A 16,557-nucleotide genomic window follows, 5' to 3' on the forward strand; every position below is an offset into this window, starting at 1 on the left:
GCAATTATTTCCTTTTCTTGAAAACCCAATCCCGCCCACTATATAGTTACAACAGCAGTAAAATAACTTGTGGGGAATTACCGTTACAGAATAGAACAAATAGAGGTGCTCACATCTTTCCTTAATTGCTTTAAAGAACCGTAACCTGTGGCAAGGATTGCTCCTTGCAATACGGCTTCTATGCAAAAATAGCTGAACATTTCCTTCATTTTCCATAAAATATATAAAAACTTTTTCCAAGTATTCGTTGCAGAGAAGCATCTCAAGAGTCTTTGATGCAAAAATATCTAAGATTGGCATAGAAGGATGGAAATATATTGAAGTGTAGCACTTGATCATTAGAAGCGATTTTTCCGCAAATAGTGTGTAACATGTGGGTATTGGGTTGCCCGGGTATCTGGGTTGAGGAGGTCAGATAGGCAGTCGCTTCTTGTAAAGCACTGGTACTCAGCTGAATCCGGTTAGACTGGAAGCCGACCCCAACATGGTTGGGAAGAGGCTCGGAGGATGATGAGTGCGTAACAATTTTCCTATAGTAGTAGTATAGTCATGGGTACTTTCTCATACGCAGAGTGACGTATAGACTAGATGAAAAATACTCAGGCGTAGGGAAATCCAATTAGTTGTGTGCGTGCGTCTATGGCTTATAAAAGGAATTGTTGTTTAACAATTAAATGCAATGCTAAATATTGTAAACAACGGATTGTGACGATTCAAAATAAGTGTATTTTATTACCTAACCATCTGCCTAAGAGTACCCGCATATTATACTGCAAACATTTTAGTCGGCCGACAGTTTGTTCGGGCTTATAAATGAACGATCAGGTATTTGGCCGGTATTTACCAACTAAAAACTTATTAATTAGACTAAATTCAATTCAATATGTTCATAATTTATTATTTTTTTCAACCATCGGTCTTACCTTACGTTTTTTACTAGGACTTTACACACAACACGAGCGATTTTCTAATACTTTGAAAACGCCTGAAATTCAAGCAAATGATCTTAAATCCTTTACTTATATTGATATTTTCATTACATTGTTGACTAAGGGCGTTAATGAGTTAGGTTGTCGCATACGAACTAAACACGTGCTGCCCACAATAAGGATAAAATATAACAATTAAAACGGCTCTGTATTCACATAGTTACGTCACATATTGAAATAAAACACATACATACATTATCCGTTACCTCTTTTGTACAAAATATATTCTATTTAAATGTGTAACGTAAAGTATGCGTAATGCGTTACTTTGATAAACGGTAATGGAAAATTTGTAAAGTATAAAATAACCACATATTCACGTATGTACGTATAAACTTTACGAAATATGTATGGTAAGCTTTCTACAGTATTTTCCACGAAAACTCGTTTAAATGACGAGTAAAACGCAATCAGTTCGTCGAAGCTTAAAGACTTAAGTCTGCAAAACCTGGGTGCAGCTCACGGCAGGAATTTCTGATGCAGTCCAATTTTGTATTTCAACTTCTAGATTATAAAGTCCAAAATTGTTTGAGCATCTGTTAATTTCATGAGCGGTTTAAATAGGGTTGTCTACTATAGGTAGCTCTACAAAACTGATGTACAACTTTCATGCACATTTTCGTGTGGATTCTAAATTGAACTAAAATCTGAAATTGTTTAACATAAAATCCTTAATCAGTCATCGACTCGGAAATTTCCCAAAGGCGTTGCCCTGTTTTAAATTATCATCAATCACAAACCACCGAGTAATGTAACAAGGCTATAAAAAATGGACCACATTCAGATGAGCCGTCGTACCTTGCCTAATTTATAGACACGAGTGGAACAAAAAAAGTAGACAGCCCTGAGGACGCACGTGGTCCCCGCGTGCTCTGCGCAAGCGCCGGCTCGCCCGACACAGATGGACACGTTACTCACGAAACAATTCAACATCTATTAACAATTTATCTTGATTGTCATCCACATGAGATAATTCCTTAAGACTTTAATCAGGATTATTCGTTTAATCGAACATCATTTTAAAGATATAAAATAAAACCTATCATAAATAATAAATAGTTATCGATGTACGCCATTATTCTGTTGCAAATAAATTTCATAATATAAGTTACGAAATGAACGGAAATGAATGCACACACATACATGCGTATCAAATGCACATACACCATGTATGCCGTCCATAGCTTGCGCAGGCCGACGCGAGCGCACGGTTCGCTATTTAAAAACTGCACGCTAGGAAAATATTCACGTGGCGACGTGCTATATCACTTCAATAACCGAGTTTATTTTAAAACCTTTATAATATATTACGGTTCATTTAGTAAGTAAGCGATTGCTTATTGAATCAGCGATTTTCTCATACCGGTGATGTTAACAACTATGCTGCAAAAATATTTTGAGAATTCAGGTCAACGTTCGCTATAATTTCTTTACGCAGAGAAATCGAGTCTAGTCTAGCTCATTTCTCTTGCAATAATATGTTACTGATTGATAAAACCTACGCTTTATATTTTTACAATTGGACTCGAATAAACAGTTGAAGGCGATTTTATTTAGCAATTCTATATAGGTACTTACATGTTACGTATGTACCTAGTTGGTAGTAGCAACGTTTTATCGACGAGTTATATACTTTTTAATGAGTGATAAGAGTTTATTTTAGCTGTAAAACAATTTAACAGTATAGGTGAAATACATATGGAAGTATTTCACTTAATGATTATTTCGTAGAAGTAAAATATTTCAGGTTTCAAGTTACTTTGTGGGCTAGGTTAACTCTATTCCTTTTTACTGCTGAAAATAATTTGCTTTGATAGAATGTCCACTTGTACAAATTATAGTAAAGATTTTCAGACCCGAATTGTTTTTTTAAGGTAGTAAACCTCCTTAAATCCGTCTTGAGTTTTGAGTTAAAGTATTTGAAAACAGTTATAAACATTAGCACAGTCATACAAACATACAAAAATTATGTTTTACTATAGAGATATTGTAATCAAATACAATACAATGTAATATTTTGTTTAATTACGTTTTTAAAGATAAAAGCTGATTAGACATTTCCTGTACTTGAAGATACATAGGATATTGCACATAGCAAGGGCTACCTACTTTAACTCATATTATATTTCTATAATACCTATTAACAATATAAAAGTCTTTAGACAATCATCTGCCTAGCCTTTACCCAACTGCGTTGGGGTCGGCTTCCAGTCTTATAGGATACAGCTGAGTACCAGTGCTTTACAAGGAGCGACTGCCCTATCTGACCTCCTCAACCCAATACTCCTAGGTAAGACTAGTTGTCAGACTTACTGGCTCCTGACTACCCGTAACAACTGCCAAATATGTTCAATGACAGCCGGGATCTACAGTTTATCGTGGTCTTTTTATCCTTTAGACAATATTTTACGTAAAAGTTTATACGTATTTTAATTTATGTACTTTATAGTATGTATGTACATTTACGTTTGACCGTCCACATGCTGACAATAGTTTGAATAGTAATTTGCATAACTAGCTATAAATAAACTGAATTATTTATTCAACTCTATTTTCTGTCCGGTAACTACATTTTTTTAACAAAGTATGTTTATGTATTTTAAGGCTCTTGAAACGGTTCTTTTCGTTCCATCCGTATCTTGTAGAAATAACTTCAGGAACGAAGATGCCTCCAAACTATATCTACATCAAATATCATCGTATCTAATGCTGCATTTCTAGCTTAAACTTAATAAACAGCCATTCAGTTTTACCTCGTCTTTTTATAATCGTTATTTATTACAAAATAATATATGGCCGTTGTAAAGTTATATTTAACTTAATGAAAACAGCAGTTATTAATGCAGTAACTATAAAACTGGACATTGGTGAGACATCCATTCAATAAAAACAAGTGAATAGGTATTGTGGTTAGAGGTTGTGATATTGAAAAACAAACAATAAATAAAAAACACAAAAATAAATAAAATAAAAGAAATACGTGACATAACATTCCATTGAAGCTATTAGTGTTTAAAAAGGTTTAATTTTGAGGTTTTTGACTCTTTAACATTTCATTTTTACCTCCTGAAAGAGCACTGCAAAGTGAAAGTATTACTATATATACTGAAAAAAACAGGCAGTAACATTATTACAAAAAAAACACAACACATGTAGATTTACAAATGTGATATCAACAACGTTCTCCACAAATGAAAATTATTGTCTAAATAGGATAACTTAAACTCTATACAACTTCTCATCCAGGTCATGATTTAGATTGCCCCATAAACACTTTATTTAATTGAAAATGTTACAAATATTCACTCACATACATATTTACATAAGTAAACACATAAAAATAATCATACATATACTTACACAACTTAAAACGGATAAAAAGCATTAAAAAATCCCCCTACTAAACAGTATGTAATTCACAATTAATTCCCACAATAAATTCCTTTCAGTACTACTTACATTCCTAAACAGACCAATCACTACGTTTCTAAAAAAACGTTACTTACGTTGAAAAAATTTATTCCTCTTTTTGACAGTAACCGCACATATCAGTGTTATGCGGTTACTGGTTACGTAGTGTGGTCACCGCCTCCCTTTGTGTTGTACACAACAGATTATGTTAAACCGTGACCAATGTACTATGCAACGTATATAAGATTTTACTGTCTGATATAATATTTAACGATATAACTGAGAATACTACTTATTAACCTGTCACGTGCAGGTACTTATCAAAAATAGAAACCAATATTTTAACGACCAAAAATTGCAATTTTGTTGTGATGCATATACCTAATGTATATTTCTATTTTTTAAAACTCATATCATTTGATATATATTTACTTGGCATATCTTAATCTTAAGACGCTGGATGCAGTTCGCCTCCAACAGGTATCTGTGGAGATCTAAGGGGGAGGCCTATGTTCACCAGTGGACGTCCTATGGCTGACATGATGATGATGATGATGATATCTTAATCAAGTGATAGCACCACTTGGGCCTAAAATAATCACTCTGAGAGGCAAAATATTGTGGCTACTTAAAGTTAAGTTAGGGAAGTTTGTTTAAAAATCAGTTGTTGACATAAATTACAGTTATGTTCCAGAGATATTAATAGAAACCATAAAATTGGTCACACTGCCTCTATTGACAATCAAAACCATTACAAATTAATCCAAAAACATCTATTTTCCTCGTTATAAAAATACTGTATCTATAGACACACATATTATATATATGTAGATAAATTATTATATACCTATGTATGATGAATTATTTTTCTTGGCATCACGGAAATTGTCAACATCACGTGTAATAGTACAGTCGGTTGGCTTGAGTGATTATTTTGTAATTTTATGCTAGAACTAGCCGTTTAAAATGACCACAGTGTACATAACCGCGGTATGTGGCAGGATAGATTTCTGCCTAGATTATCTAATTTCTAATATTAGATACTTATGTTTTTTCTTTAATATCCAAAATGCAAAATGCAAAATGCAAACTGTTACTTTACCTACGAAAACTTTAACTAGAGTAGGTATAATATTCAGAAATCATACTTATCTTAACAGAAATTAAAGAGACTATAGAGATACGACATTTTTACAGAGCAGCTACTGAAATGTGATTTTATAGGCTTATAGATATATAACTAAAGCGTTCCATGAATTGTATATCTACTTACCTAATTTTTACGGGTCACATGCATAAGCGTAGGTATCTTGACAGCTGAAGGACATTTTTTTCAGTCGCTACAGTTTACAGTTGATTAATTACGTTATTGTTTGTAGAACTTAGTTCCGTATTTACGGTCAATCCTTTCGCTTTTTTTCAGCAGCCTATTAACTTAAAATGAACCTAAAACAATAGGGATTTAGGTCTTAATTCCATAAAAATCTAAACAATTTGTAAATAAAACAAACAGTAAGACTTACGACCATTCAGAACATTTATGTTTAGTTACCTACTTATTCAATTTAGCTATAGTGTAGACAATAATTTTCCACAAGAAAACCTTAAACAATCAAGGTCTGAGATAGTAGAGGTATTAGCCAAAATCAATCAAAGCCTGAAAAGCTATCCTTCAACTATTTATAAAAGGCGACCTTGCGAGACTCGGAGGTAACTCGTATTTTCACATTCCTAGTCGGCCTCTGGTCTAGCTCCGAGGGAAAGCGTGTTTTTCTCGTGACGTCATAGTCTGGGCGCCGAACCCCTCTGGCGCCAAACCTGGCATCCAAGACCTCCCCCCCTCGGCCATATTATGAGCCGCATTGAATAAGTCACATCACAAAAACGATTATTACCTAATTTTACTTTTTTGATGTCACTTGTACCAATGGCTGCTGATTTCGGTTTGTTTGAGCCAGTTGTGTTTACGTCTACATATTTCTGTTGTTTCTATAGAGATAGAAATTGTGAGATGTGCTCGCATTAATGCAGCGATGGTGGCTTGGCCTTGCACATTTGCTAAGGTACTACAATACATAGCACTAGTTGCATCATCCGACAGTTTCGCTTAAATCGGAAAAATATTGTCGATCGAATCACATTTTCTAACGTATACTAAAGATAATTTCATGATGTACGATGACCGATGAGGAATAGGCCACATTTAAAAATGATAAATGATAGCTTTCGTGATTAAAAAGTAATCAGACACAAAGCTTCTTTCATTCGTGTTGATATGCGCAAAAACTCTGGCGCCGTCTCTATACCGGCCTCAATAGTTACTTAATATTTTTTTGAGCACTTTCAAGACAAACGTAGTTTTCAAGCGAAAGGCTAAATCAACAGTTTGTGCGAATAAAACGATTCCTTGACCTAAAAATGGCGGTATGTGAGCGTGTAATTGACTACGTTACAATAATAACGCTGGATTTTATTTAATTAGACGAAAAGCAATCTTTTGGAAAATATTTTAATTGATTAATGTGTAGTCATGAAGATTTAACAGCATAATCATTCGTGCAGCTAGACTTTTGAGAAACTAACTGAATGATCCGGGAACTTCGTATTGTAACCAAGTTCATTTAAGATCGTTAATGTTTCAAGCTTAAAACTATGCTAAGCTATCAGTAATTAACGGTGAATCACCAAACATTCCGCTAGTTAGTAAACACGAGACCGAATGCATACATAATTAATATTTCGCACCTCTTGCTTTGATAATATCTGTTTACTAATAATAATTGACATTCCACAACATAACGGCACCTGTGCATAATTATTGTCATGTGGACACTATGTAAATCTATGCTATTACTAATATAATAAAGATAAAACCTTTTTGTTTGTTTGTACCCTAAAGGCTCCGAAACTACTGTACCAATTTGAAAAATTCTGTCTCTGATGGAAAGCTACTCTCTTCCCGAGAAACATAGGCTATATTTTTATCCCGGTACTCCTAGTAGTTCCTATGGGCCGCGGGTGAAACCGCGGGAAAACCGCTATTCATTATAATGAATTTTCTTGGTACCTAAGTGTATTGCAAACATAAGATTAGTCAGTCAGGCTTCACCCGCGATCCGTGGAAACTATTACCGGTACCAGGATCAAGTATTGCCCACGTTCAGCGCAGATATTGTAGCTTCCTAACAGTGAAAGAATTTATCAAATCGGTTCAGTAGTTTCTTAACCTTCGGTTCAAACAAACACAAAGGTAAAGCTTTAGAAGGACTGGCTACTTGATATTTTTTTTCTTAAAAAATCTAAAATGCAGGCAAACTTCGAAGTCACATTCGCCAAGATAAGCCGAAAAAAAGTCGTGGTGGCCTAGTGGGTAAAGAACCAAACTTTCGAGTATGAGGGTGTGGGTTCGATTACAGGGTCAGGCAAGTACCAATGCAACTTTTGTAAGTTTGTATGTACTTTCTAAGTATACTTAGAAACCAATGGCTGATAAAAAAGGTGAAGGAAAACATCTTGAGGAAACCTGGACTATAAAGTCTGAAATCACCAACCCGCATTAAGTAAGCGTGGTGATTAATGCTCAATCCTTCTCCATGTGAGAGGAGGCATGTGCCCAGCAGTGTGACGATAAAAAGGCTGTAATAGCCTAACAGATATAGTTTAGGTTCGTTAAAATAATGAACAGTTTGTGTAAATAAAAATTACTACGCTGTATTTCCAATTTTCCATGTCACTGGTTATGACAGGTTTACTGTAGCATTTTACTAACAAAATGCTGAAAATATTTATTATTTTTGTTTAATTAGACTGCAAATTTTAGTTTGTTTGAAATAATTCCGGGAATCAGCAATTTGAAATTGAACTATTGAATGTTAGTTAATATTTAACATTTCATATCTGATATTTCAATCATTTGCACTCTCGCTACATTTTGCTAATTCAGAAATACAACAAAAATAATGTTTCATAAAACTATATTTTCATTAATAACCAGAACCTGATGTTTCATTTCAAATTGTTTTGTTTTTTGTAGAAATCCAATTTTTAACAATTATGCCTAATTCATTAAAAAAATCGAATGGAAATATACAGCGTTACCACTCATAGGTACTATTCAGGTTACTCTTGTAATTGAAGTTTCTTGCATAACTTTCTTATGCTGCTAATTAGACCTACCTACTACTCACTTCATATTAATTTTGCATACTCAGTTATTTCGTAACTAGATCTATTCTTAATGCGTATTTAATAACCTTCTAATTCTTAAATTTCCCACTCTTCAATGACAGGTGTATCTTGCTAAATTGCTGAAAAATTTCAACCGCATTCCATTGTCTTTCCACGCTTTGTCATCATTCAAATATCATCAAACAATCAACGATTTATCAACAAGATGAGACATGGGGAGTTTGGTTTCCTTCCACGAGATATAACAAGAGCATCCATTAATTAAAATGCCACCGAATTACAGCAGTAACTACTCCACGTTTATTGATGGACGATTAAAATCAACGAAGCGCACTGACAATGCTTAAAGCCAAAATTTTCCATTCCAAAATGGACTTTTGATGATCACTGTTAGAGTAGCACACTGAAGACTTTTTAGTTGCCCGACAGTTTGAACGCTTAATAAGTATGAAGATAAATACGTCTATTACTAACGATCAGGTATTTAGCCAGTATGAGACCTACTAAAAGCAGTGATACAATTCACGATTTTCTTAAAAAAAAAACCTTCCATTGGCCAGCTGTCGGCCGACTAATATCTCTGAACAACTCTGTAGATATCTAAGTCTGTATCAGTTTACATTGTTTATGAAAGGGCTTTGTGTTCATTCATTTTAATTCTAAGAAACTTAATGAATGGAGAGAATCTACCTATATTTAGATACAGCTATTATGAGTGACCCTTTTACTAATAACAGCTGATTGAGTATCTAGATGTTTATAAGTGGTAACAATTAAGTTTTAAAATATACTTGGAAAAACTTTATTTTCGCAATAATTGTAAACAAACAACTAAGTACCCTTTAAATATCTGAACACAAAACCTCCATTCTATTTTAGTGGTCACACCGCGGTCCCTACGTCTATTAAAGTGTCACTCCAATTCCCTTCCACGCGAGCGACGCGGGCGCAATCATCTCGTAATGTTACGTAGCAGAGCATTTAGTGTCAGTCTCACGGTGTCTCTATGGTGGCGGCTCAGTGCAATCATTAGAACGGCCTTGGTCTTGTCGCGGCCCACAGAACACTACCAAAGGTGTCCATCTATTACACACAATGACAGACAAAAAAATTCCAGCCTCCTCATCAATTTAAAGCCATCTCGCAGCTATTTGAATTTCAATTCGATCACGTTTTGGCAAGTGGCTTTATTCAGTTGATTTCAGTTTTAAATGCGCCGTAGGAGCTATGTACACAAAGGTTACGCAATCGATCATGAAGTGATGAAAATTTACTTACGAAATACCTCTACACATACATGCACGTATTATTTATAAGCGGTACAAAAAGCGGACAAAATTGAGAGAACAAAATGCATTTTCTTCACATCTTTTTAGCTCAATGATAGATAAACGCCGGCGCATGCAATTTGCATGAAAAGAAAAAGTAAATTAATGCTTTTGACTTTTCTGAAAAACGTTTTACACAAAAAATAAGCAGCGGTGAGTGCCAAAATTTTCAGATGTCACTCATCTTGTACGCCTTTCTATTTCTTTAATATTTTCAGTATACTGTCACTGCTTTTGCCAATTTGCGAACAAAACATGGATATTTTACGTAACACGTAGGCGAAGTTTTTGCGGATGTTTATTTTCGTGACACCAGCAAAGTTTGTGCAAACAATGAAATTATTCTCACACTATCAATCACGAAGATTGTTAGATACTAGACTGAAAATAAGTCTATAATTAACGGCTAAAGACTCATCAACAAAATTCTGTGCAAAAAAACAAGATGGCGCCGGCAAAAAATCTGAAAGAGGTAGGTATTGCACTATGAAACGCCATGTTGTGAATAACAAAAATAAACGAGGAAAGTAAACAATAACATTCTTTCATAAACGTGGCTTTTTCTTAGTTATTATTATAAGAAAAACACTGAAAATCTTAGGTTTTATTTATTTTTTTTAAAGTATAACGTTGATTGTCATCTTACGTATACGCGTCATACAAATTAATCTTCGTCGTGACATATTCTTTAGTTTAGAAAACGACGCAAAATGTAACAACAGTTTATTTTTTAATCATGACTAAGTATAGGCACGCTTGCTATTTTAGCTCTATCAAGCGCTTTTGTCACATGCGTAATAAATAGTTATGCATATAAGCAGTTTTGCTCGCCCAAGTACGTATTATGCACGTACAAATACAAGTAAGCAGTTACTACAAATAGGTATATTACACGCATTAATTGTTTTACAGATATCGTTAACGCACTAATGCCTAGTATAGGCGAATTTGCGTGTGAATTACTTTTTCAATTGCATATGTCAGAACCAATTACGATTTTTTTTTTCGAAGTTTTTAAAAAGTCTTTCTCCCTTATTCTTAATCGTCAATCAACCCAATCTCTACAGCTTTATCAGATAGGTTTTATACTAAGTAGGTACTTTATCTACACTGCTATGTATTATATAATTATGTTCCTAAGCTTAGTCATGGTATACACAAACTATCATACTAAATCACATAAATTATATCTCACAATCAAGATGTCAACCTCAACGGTCTTTTGCGGTTATAATTTGAAAAAAATCTGAGTCGTAAGTGTAATCTTCCGGTGACGAAGCAAGGTCGGATCGCTCGGAGCATGACGGCCTATTGTTCCTCGAGGGTCTGGCTTGAGCGTCATACGATAATCTGTTCAGACCACTCGACGACCCCCTTTTTGGTACCTATTGATAAACCACTAACGGCTGTCCCTATATTGTATCTATCTGAGGATTTTGTTAGTAGGGATAGAATTTTGACATTGGGTCCATATAAGTAATGTCATACTCTAACGAAACTGCAGATAATATTTAAAAAAGTAGAATTTTAAATCTGTAATTAAATGTTGCTCTGATTTTTTTCTCCACGTTCGTTTCGTTAGCAAGCTAATGAACGTGTTCTTATTTCCTGAAAAAATGCTGCGTTTTTTTTTAATCCAAACTATTTTTTTTAAATACATAAATATGTTTATACTTGTAACTTCATTACATCATCTTGAGAAGCAAAGTTTACCTTGGCTATGATATGACATAATAAAATCTAGTTTTTAACAAAGTAAAAATGACTAACTGATTAGCCGTTGATACTGAATTCTTTAGCATCAGTTAGGTCAGCTTTAAAAATAATATCATCTGAGTAATGCTGACTCACGTTAAGTAAAGCTAGCTTAGGGATTTTTTGACAAACTTTGTTTAGTACATTAGTTAGTTAGTCACTGTTTACTAGCGATTGTTTTGCTATAAATGCACGTGAGATCTTTGCGGGCACGTGCTCTTGGCACCTCACTCAATGAACTAGGTGCAACACAATGCTATAGGTGCAACATATATTAATATACAATATGTTTTCTAAGGAATCTTGAATCCAGTCCAAAGACTTAGTTCCACTACGGCCTTTGAGCTCAACATTTAGCGAATACCTTACAAGTAATCTACATGTATATCTATATAAAATGGACCGATTAAGCTGATAATTAGTGGGGAGGTAATTTAGACCCGGGAGCAGGTTTTAAGATAGTTTTTGTCAAAGGAACGCAGGTAAAACCGCGAGCAAAAGCTAGTCAAACACAGATTCATTTCTATTTCATAGCGGATAGGAAACTGGGGAACAATATGCATTTGTTTATGAATGGGTCGCGCTAATTAGATTCCATGTTTCAATATACTGAAGTGGTTTGTTCATGAAATCATTGTGCTAGTGGTTGTGCATACAAATGTAAATTAGATGAGCAGGAGTTTGTCACGTGAGATAGGTACTAGTTGGCTGAATATTCAAATTGTTTAGTTTTCAATGATTCACAAAAGAAAGCCTTTTGCAAGGCACGCTGTGCATTAATTAGAAGAACCTGTACATTGGTTATACTTGATGAAAATTTCATGTAGGTAAACTCCCTTGAATATACCAGCTTACAGCATATGTTATGACGACATAAAGTATATAATGTAGGTATGTGTAGCTATGTATGTACATAAGAAGCATCACGTTTTAAAATTTAACGACCTAGTGATTCATGACTGCGCTATTGTTTTATTAATTTACACAAATATTTGATGGAGATAATCCAGTCTATTAACTTTGTAATAAACTTCATGCTAATCTATTCTTAAATCGTAAATAATTGTGACGCTCTAACGTTCAAGAAAGCGGGGATTGAACACTTTGAAGCAGTATTTATGTGATATATGATGATTTTTATTATTCCATACTCCGGTAACTTACTAATGAAACATTTGAATCTGATAAATTAACTCATCGTCTATCTTCGTATGAACAGATTCCAAGTCGAAACTAAATCCAATTAGGTTTGTGGAATTCAGACCCGAAATACAGTTGCACAAACGTGAATTCATAGAACTGACGTTTGACTGGTAACTGCAACTGACGAGGCCTGTGAATTTGGCTTAATTTTCCAAATGCCAGGCGAACTGCGAATAGCCAATTTAGCTGTAATACGCACATCAATCCAAAGTGTTTACCTCCCCGACCGAAATGGCCAGTGTTTGGGTACAATCGTCAATTAGATGTCAACTAGTGGAAGTAAGTCTCGGCTGACTTGTCAAGGTTCCCTGTTTTTACAGTCACACCTCTCCCCATTCAGTTCACAGACTATTTCAAGTGCTAAATCGTTCAGATCCGGCTTAGCACAAGTCTAATCAATTTTGCGATTCAATTCAATTGAGGCTCGGGTCGAGACATTATGTGCAAATAAGGACGACCGACAAACGGGTTATTTTAAACCGTGTCTCACTTTGTAACGTGCTATCGCGTTACAGAGTAACAGTGGTTAAGTAATAAGACTTTAAACGCTGAAAAAGATACAATAGCTAGCTGTGTTTTATCTGTACTCTAAAATGTGTCTTTTGATTTTTCGACTGCGGACAGATTTGTGATATCTTTGAGAATATGTTAGGTACTTCCAAACTAGATGTCTCTATAACCCGCTAGAAGAAGGTTTCTAATTTATAAAGGACAGTAGTCCTGCATAAATGTCTGCAAACTGAAATGTCACGATTTTTCAGTTTATCATGTTATACGTATTAATAGGTTCTTCTGAATATTATAGCTATTTACGTTTCATACTCCTCAAGGTGACTTCTAATGACGTTGAGTTCATTTAACTTAGGTATATTGATAAATGAGAAACCAAGAAACTGGCGATTATGATTGTTTAGAGTGTAAAAATAGTGCTTTACTAATTTTAAAAACTCCGTCGTCTTTTTTTGGTGTGTTGCCAAAATGCTGTAATGAACACAAACCATCCTTCATATACGATAATGTCGTGTTACGTTTGGCGTATTACAGTGTTTTGTTTATTATTTGTCTGTGCTTTATCTTCATTTAAGACTGATTCATTTGTTCATAGCCTTATTGATTTACTAAGTCCGCCCAGCTCTAGACAATTTTGATAAATACACAATTGAGCCCAGTCACAGAGTCACTAATTAACTCTATTAAATTATGAGATTTCATAAGTCTTGTTCCATTTATCTCAGTAAATATTATTCAGTTTTCAAAGCTAAATAGCTAAACCTTCCTGTAAAGCGATAAATAAATAGATCACCTGACGTTTATTTAGTCTTTATCACATGACTATAACGACGATGACTTTGTACTGCACTAAGTACATATCTTTAAATATCCCATAAACTGCTAATTGGACAGTCACACTAGACTATGTTATTACAAGAAATGTAACAAGACAAACAAACAGTTGAGCGCTGACGTTTTAGCTGAAGGGGGCGTGGCGCTTCGTAAATACATTGGATCTATCCAACCTTGGGGCGTGATTTAGGTGGAAGTGCGCATCTCTTTCAGCTGACAATAATACCACGTCACAGGTCTGTTCTAGCGTCGTGACAGCTTCACAGTGGCTTCTCTGTGTGCCACGGGGGGCAACGCCGGTCACAAAGCGCTTCGTGCCACGCTATTGACATTGACTATTATTTGCCACAAATATTGACTGTCACGCGACCACAATAAAGAACATCACGGATTGAACCGTATTCTGCTGTTAATTGTTTGCTTAATATCTTACAGTGTACACTAGTGCAGGTTTATCGCAGTATTTTATCGAGTAGTTCCCTGATTTGTTGATTAAAGTGCATTGTTTCAATACTTCTTATTTAGTTCACGAGTAGTTCTATATAATTCATGCTAGCTCGTCATGAGGATGACATCACTGTACCAACAATTTTATAATTGTCACATTGAATTGATTTTACGAAGAATATCGTTGAGTTTGATTCAGCTCGATGGCCGTGAACATCACTTGATCATGGCAAACCGAATTAATAGACCCGTCAACAATCACTGTAGATGAAATAAACTTTATAGATTCTCTGACATATACAATTTTCTAGGTTTATAACATCCCATAAACCAACACTGTGAACTAGGTAGAAATTAAACTCCGAAAAATCTCAAAAAAACAATTTCTAAACCCAGCCCAGAAATCTTAAATAAGGTAAATCAAAGCGATTCAATAGAGCACGCATGGTGATGAACGCTCCTTCTCTGCATGAAAATAGGCAAAAGATAAACCAGCGTATGTGAACATAGGAGCATATGCACACTGTCTGATTATTGTACCTTACTCCCTTAAAAATAAATAAATAAACGAATCTACTTTCTTCCTCGGTTCAGCTATAACGAAGTATATTATGTCTTGATGATGAAACGGATATCTTAACCCAAATATTATTGTGAGACATTTGGTGGCCTGATGACACGATTCATGAATGTCCAATAGCTCTGCGAATTCTCTCCACTTGAGTGTAATCAATTCGGGTCAGCCACTAAACCTATCTATAGGTGACTACAATTTTTGCGATTAGCCTTCATAGAAGATATACTAGGTATTTCCTGTAGTTCCTATCGAACAAAGACAGAACTACTAGAACAGAACTACTAGATGGTAGCATGTCCTGTCCCAGGGTCTAGAGTAGATAGATAGATAGACAGGTACAATGCTTTATTAATTATACCAATTTACATTTTTGATCTTAGAATTGATTTTATAGAAGTGACATAATGGATAGCTGTGTTTCCCATTTATAATATTGGTAAAAATCAGGCCACTTTTAGGCATAGATATCTCCTAAAATCTATAGAAGATATATAGTTTTGCTATATAAAATGAGGACATCAATGCAATATAAAATTCAAGAAGTTGTCAAACAATACAGTGCGTCGGCTACGTAGAGCATGCGAACGCATAAATTATAAGACAATGTAATGTTTTAGGGTTACGCCTGGCGAATATAAAAACGATATCTCAATGGTATCGGTCGTAAGCTTGCCATTTCGATTACAATAAATAATCAAAACACGGTTTGGGTTTTGAACTTTGATTTAATATTCTGCACGCGACAGTCATCGGTTATAAAATTGCTATAGTAGGTACCATTCACAATATGACTGTTTTCGCGTGTGTTTACCGCGTTTGTCTGGAACCCATGCAAGCTATAGTACCATCAAGCCTGTCTTTAGGCCAACCTGACGACCGGTTCTCAAAAGTTCCAAATTTATTTTTGAAACCAGTTCAATCCAGTTCCGCGCGCAATCTGTCTTGTCGGCAAACAGAGACAGAGGGCATACTTTATTATACAATATATCTACATATGTATATGTTGTGTAGATATGTATGCTTCTGAGTAAATCACAAAATTCAGGCTTAATACAACCCAGTAGAGTTTGAAATGGGTTACAAAAATAAAATTAGGGTTCTGAATTGCATGCGTCTAAAGCATTTACACTTTTGTGAGTCATTTTGTAGCAGCTGACGAGGTAGCCCTTTATTTATATCCTAGATTTGGAAGGTGATAAAAAAATACACGCTTTCCTGAACGGACCCTTTCAATATGTCCGAATTTTGCTCAGCTCTATATGGACATGAATAAAATCATTGTCACAGCAAATCTTTGCAGTAGGTAACATGTAAA

General features: G+C 34.8%; 1 protein-coding gene across 1 annotated transcript in view; it reads left to right on the forward strand.

Moving 5' to 3' along the window:
- Positions 1 to 16,557, forward strand: part of LOC110372483 (uncharacterized protein) — a 35,416-nt gene that overhangs the window by 12,920 nt on the left and 5,939 nt on the right. The window lies entirely within an intron of this gene.

The sequence above is a fragment of the Helicoverpa armigera genome, chromosome 1 (genome assembly GCF_030705265.1).
Source record: "Helicoverpa armigera isolate CAAS_96S chromosome 1, ASM3070526v1, whole genome shotgun sequence".
Lineage (NCBI taxonomy): Eukaryota > Metazoa > Arthropoda > Insecta > Lepidoptera > Noctuidae > Helicoverpa > Helicoverpa armigera.